Consider the following 6,335-nt stretch of genomic DNA (forward strand, 5'->3'; position numbering starts at 1 on the left):
GTGCTGGACCCCACTGACACATTGGCGAGGTGTTTGGCTCTGTGCAGCCAGCACTTCCGGACAGCAACTAGCGTTGTTGGAGCCCGGGCTCTGCAGGTGGAGCAGAGTGTAGGCCGAAGCCTAATTGAACCGATTTCAAAAGTCACCTTTAACCCCCCCTCAGGGGTTACAAAGTAGAAGAGCCACAGCTTATGCAGCAGCAGTGCTGCGCAAGTCAAAGGTTGCTCTTGTAATTTTTCTCCTTGCACACGCTGAATGGAACACGTATAACATTTAGCCCTTTATACAGTCAAACTGTGTAATGGAGGCGAGAGTTCCCTTTGTAATGAGACGCAGCACAGGTGTCAAGAATCCCACCTTGGTGCTGGGTGCAGCCTCCCGAGCGTTGTTATTTGCTGTACAGGAGTCTGCGCTGTCGTGTTATCCCCTGGCCTAGCGCCGTTAGCGCTGCCCATCTTCTGGCATCATGTAATGTCGGCCGGTGCGGTTCGCGATGCCCCTGAATCCCAGCCCCGCAGTGTCTTAACATTGTTAAAACACTGCGGGGCTGGGATTCAGGGCCTGGCGCAGCACATATGTTCGCCTCTCACACTCGGGTCCTTACACCCGCTTCAGACTGTGCGGCGTCATCTGATCCCTTATCGCATGCCACGGCCATGAAGCCGCACAGTCCGAAGAAGGCGGAAGGAGAGGAGGGACAGGCGAACTGATGCACTGATCCTGCCCATCAATCACACCCTCGCAGTCCCAATAAATAAGACACCGAGGGGCGTTGTGTGGGTCAGGGCGGCCGCAGAGGCGCAGCCAGCCAAACAATGATGCCAGAAGACGGGCAGCGCTACCAAGGGGGTTGCAGCGTGTCATTACAAAGGAAAGTCACACCACCGGGACGGTTAAATGGTCACACAGAGGACACATTTCAGACGTGTTTTCAGTTCCACATGTGCGAGGAGAATACGTTTCTGAGCCACCTTGAACACATGCAGCATTACTGCTGTTCAAGGTAGCTGTAAAACATAGAAACACCTGGGGGAGGGGGGACAGGTTCCCTTCAATTTCAGTTCTTGTGTCTGCGTGGCGGTCGCAGGACACGTTGCCGGCTACACAGCAGGGGAACAGCTGGCGGTGCTGAACCCCACTGACACATTGGCTGGTGTTTTTCTCTGTGCAGCTAGCACATCTGGGCCCCAACTGGCGGTGTGTTAGAGCCCAGGGACAGCAGCAGGAGGAGGAGCAGGAGGAGGAGGAGCAGGGGGAGGGGAGTGTAGGCCGAAGCCTGCACAGGCGGCAGCTTTGGGTGTGTTGTGTCTGCGTGGCTTTTGCAGGACACGTTGCCGGCTACACAGCAGGGGAACAGCTGGCGGTGCTGGACCCCACTGACACATTGGCGAGGTGTTTGGCTCTGTGCAGCCAGCACTTCCGGACAGCAACTAGCGTTGTTGGAGCCCGGGCTCTGCAGGTGGAGCACAGTGTAGGCCGAAGCCTAATTGAACCGATTTCAAAAGTCACCTTTAACCCCCCCTCAGGGGTTACAAAGTAGAAGAGCCACAGCTTATGCAGCAGCAGTGCTGCGCAAGTCAAAGGTTGCTCTTGTAATTTTTCTCCTTGCACACGCTGAATGGAACACGTATAACATTTAGCCCTTTATACAGTCAAACTGTGTAATGGAGGCGAGAGTTCCCTTTGTAATGAGACGCAGCACAGGTGTCAAGAATCCCACCTTGGTGCTGGGTGCAGCCTCCCGAGCATTGTTATTTGCTGTACAGGAGTCTGCGCTGTCGTGTTATCCCCTGGCCTAGCGCCGTTAGCGCTGCCCATCTTCTGGCATCATGTAATGTCGGCCGGTGCGGTTCGCGATGCCCCTGAATCCCAGCCCCGCAGTGTCTTAACATTGTTAAAACACTGCGGGGCTGGGATTCAGGGCCTGGCGCAGCACATATGTTCGCCTCTCACACTCGGGTCCTTACACCCGCTTCAGACTGTGCGGCGTCATCTGATCCCTTATCGCATGCCACGGCCATGAAGCCGCACAGTCCGAAGAAGGCGGAAGGAGAGGAGGGACAGGCGAACTGATGCACTGATCCTGCCCATCAATCACACCCTCGCAGTCCCAATAAATAAGACACCGAGGGGCGTTGTGTGGGTCAGGGCGGCCGCAGAGGCGCAGCCAGCCAAACAATGATGCCAGAAGACGGGCAGCGCTACCAAGGGGGTTGCAGCGTGTCATTACAAAGGAAAGTCACACCACCGGGACGGTTAAATGGTCACACAGAGGACACATTTCAGACGTGTTTTCAGTTCCACATGTGCGAGGAGAATACGTTTCTGAGCCACCTTGAACACATGCAGCATTACTGCTGTTCAAGGTAGCTGTAAAACATAGAAACACCTGGGGGAGGGGGGACAGGTTCCCTTCAATTTCAGTTCTTGTGTCTGCGTGGCGGTCGCAGGACACGTTGCCGGCTACACAGCAGGGGAACAGCTGGCGGTGCTGAACCCCACTGACACATTGGCTGGTGTTTTTCTCTGTGCAGCTAGCACATCTGGGCCCCAACTGGCGGTGTGTTAGAGCCCAGGGACAGCAGCAGGAGGAGGAGCAGGAGGAGGAGGGGCAGGGGGAGGGGAGTGTAGGCCGAAGCCTGCACAGGCGGCAGCTTTGGGTGTGTTGTGTCTGCGTGGCTTTTGCAGGACACGTTGCCGGCTACACAGCAGGGGAACAGCTGGCGGTGCTGGACCCCACTGACACATTGGTGAGGTGTTTGGCTCTGTGCAGCCAGCACTTCCGGACAGCAACTAGCGTTGTTGGAGCCCGGGCTCTGCAGGTGGAGCAGAGTGTAGGCCGAAGCCTAATTGAACCGATTTCAAAAGTCACCTTTAACCCCCCCTCAGGGGTTACAAAGTAGAAGAGCCACAGCTTATGCAGCAGCAGTGCTGCGCAAGTCAAAGGTTGCTCTTGTAATTTTTCTCCTTGCACACGCTGAATGGAACACGTATAACATTTAGCCCTTTATACAGTCAAACTGTGTAATGGAGGCGAGAGTTCCCTTTGTAATGAGACGCAGCACAGGTGTCAAGAATCCCACCTTGGTGCTGGGTGCAGCCTCCCGAGCGTTGTTATTTGCTGTACAGGAGTCTGCGCTGTCGTGTTATCCCCTGGCCTAGCGCCGTTAGCGCTGCCCATCTTCTGGCATCATGTAATGTCGGCCGGTGCGGTTCGCGATGCCCCTGAATCCCAGCCCCGCAGTGTCTTAACATTGTTAAAACACTGCGGGGCTGGGATTCAGGGCCTGGCGCAGCACATATGTTCGCCTCTCACACTCGGGTCCTTACACCCGCTTCAGACTGTGCGGCGTCATCTGATCCCTTATCGCATGCCACGGCCATGAAGCCGCACAGTCCGAAGAAGGCGGAAGGAGAGGAGGGACAGGCGAACTGATGCACTGATCCTGCCCATCAATCACACCCTCGCAGTCCCAATAAATAAGACACCGAGGGGCGTTGTGTGGGTCAGGGCGGCCGCAGAGGCGCAGCCAGCCAAACAATGATGCCAGAAGACGGGCAGCGCTACCAAGGGGGTTGCAGCGTGTCATTACAAAGGAAAGTCACACCACCGGGACGGTTAAATGGTCACACAGAGGACACATTTCAGACGTGTTTTCAGTTCCACATGTGCGAGGAGAATACGTTTCTGAGCCACCTTGCACACATGCAGCATTACCGCTGTACAAGGTGGCTGGATAACGTAAAAACGCCTGGGGGAGGGGGGACAGGTTCCCTTCAATTTCAGTTCTTGTGTCTGCGTGGCTTTTGCAGGACACGTTGCCGGCTGCACAGCAGGGGAACAGCTGGCGGTGCTGGACCCCACTGACACATTGGCTGGTGTTTTTCTCTGTGCAGCTAGCACATCTGGGCCCCAACTGGCGGTGTGTTAGAGCCCAGGGACAGCAGCAGGAGGAGGAGCAGGAGGAGGAGGAGCAGGGGGAGGGGAGTGTAGGCCGAAGCCTGCACAGGCGGCAGCTTTGGGTGTGTTGTGTCTGCGTGGCTTTTGCAGGACACGTTGCCGGCTACACAGCAGGGGAACAGCTGGCGGTGCTGGACCCCACTGACACATTGGCGAGGTGTTTGGCTCTGTGCAGCCAGCACTTCCGGACAGCAACTAGCGTTGTTGGAGCCCGGGCTCTGCAGGTGGAGCACAGTGTAGGCCGAAGCCTAATTGAACCGATTTCAAAAGTCACCTTTAACCCCCCCTCAGGGGTTACAAAGTAGAAGAGCCACAGCTTATGCAGCAGCAGTGCTGCGCAAGTCAAAGGTTGCTCTTGTAATTTTTCTCCTTGCACACGCTGAATGGAACACGTATAACATTTAGCCCTTTATACAGTCAAACTGTGTAATGGAGGCGAGAGTTCCCTTTGTAATGAGACGCAGCACAGGTGTCAAGAATCCCACCTTGGTGCTGGGTGCAGCCTCCCGAGCGTTGTTATTTGCTGTACAGGAGTCTGCGCTGTCGTGTTATCCCCTGGCCTAGCGCCGTTAGCGCTGCCCATCTTCTGGCATCATGTAATGTCGGCCGGTGCGGTTCGCGATGCCCCTGAATCCCAGCCCCGCAGTGTCTTAACATTGTTAAAACACTGCGGGGCTGGGATTCAGGGCCTGGCGCAGCACATATGTTCGCCTCTCACACTCGGGTCCTTACACCCGCTTCAGACTGTGCGGCGTCATCTGATCCCTTATCGCATGCCACGGCCATGAAGCCGCACAGTCCGAAGAAGGCGGAAGGAGAGGAGGGACAGGCGAACTGATGCACTGATCCTGCCCATCAATCACACCCTCGCAGTCCCAATAAATAAGACACCGAGGGGCGTTGTGTGGGTCAGGGCGGCCGCAGAGGCGCAGCCAGCCAAACAATGATGCCAGAAGACGGGCAGCGCTACCAAGGGGGTTGCAGCGTGTCATTACAAAGGAAAGTCACACCACCGGGACGGTTAAATGGTCACACAGAGGACACATTTCAGACGTGTTTTCAGTTCCACATGTGCGAGGAGAATACGTTTCTGAGCCACCTTGAACACATGCAGCATTACTGCTGTTCAAGGTAGCTGTAAAACATAGAAACACCTGGGGGAGGGGGGACAGGTTCCCTTCAATTTCAGTTCTTGTGTCTGCGTGGCGGTCGCAGGACACGTTGCCGGCTACACAGCAGGGGAACAGCTGGCGGTGCTGAACCCCACTGACACATTGGCTGGTGTTTTTCTCTGTGCAGCTAGCACATCTGGGCCCCAACTGGCGGTGTGTTAGAGCCCAGGGACAGCAGCAGGAGGAGGAGCAGGAGGAGGAGGAGCAGGGGGAGGGGAGTGTAGGCCGAAGCCTGCACAGGCGGCAGCTTTGGGTGTGTTGTGTCTGCGTGGCTTTTGCAGGACACGTTGCCGGCTACACAGCAGGGGAACAGCTGGCGGTGCTGGACCCCACTGACACATTGGCGAGGTGTTTGGCTCTGTGCAGCCAGCACTTCCGGACAGCAACTAGCGTTGTTGGAGCCCGGGCTCTGCAGGTGGAGCAGAGTGTAGGCCGAAGCCTAATTGAACCGATTTCAAAAGTCACCTTTAACCCCCCCTCAGGGGTTACAAAGTAGAAGAGCCACAGCTTATGCAGCAGCAGTGCTGCGCAAGTCAAAGGTTGCTCTTGTAATTTTTCTCCTTGCACACGCTGAATGGAACACGTATAACATTTAGCCCTTTATACAGTCAAACTGTGTAATGGAGGCGAGAGTTCCCTTTGTAATGAGACGCAGCACAGGTGTCAAGAATCCCACCTTGGTGCTGGGTGCAGCCTCCCGAGCGTTGTTATTTGCTGTACAGGAGTCTGCGCTGTCGTGTTATCCCCTGGCCTAGCGCCGTTAGCGCTGCCCATCTTCTGGCATCATGTAATGTCGGCCGGTGCGGTTCGCGATGCCCCTGAATCCCAGCCCCGCAGTGTCTTAACATTGTTAAAACACTGCGGGGCTGGGATTCAGGGCCTGGCGCAGCACATATGTTCGCCTCTCACACTCGGGTCCTTACACCCGCTTCAGACTGTGCGGCGTCATCTGATCCCTTATCGCATGCCACGGCCATGAAGCCGCACAGTCCGAAGAAGGCGGAAGGAGAGGAGGGACAGGCGAACTGATGCACTGATCCTGCCCATCAATCACACCCTCGCAGTCCCAATAAATAAGACACCGAGGGGTGTTGTGTGGGTCAGGGCGGCCGCAGAGGCGCAGCCAGCCAAACAATGATGCCAGAAGACGGGCAGCGCTACCAAGGGGGTTGCAGCGTGTCATTACAAAGGAAAGTCACACC

The sequence above is a fragment of the Ranitomeya variabilis genome, chromosome 5, assembly GCF_051348905.1.
Source record: "Ranitomeya variabilis isolate aRanVar5 chromosome 5, aRanVar5.hap1, whole genome shotgun sequence".
NCBI lineage: Eukaryota > Metazoa > Chordata > Amphibia > Anura > Dendrobatidae > Ranitomeya > Ranitomeya variabilis.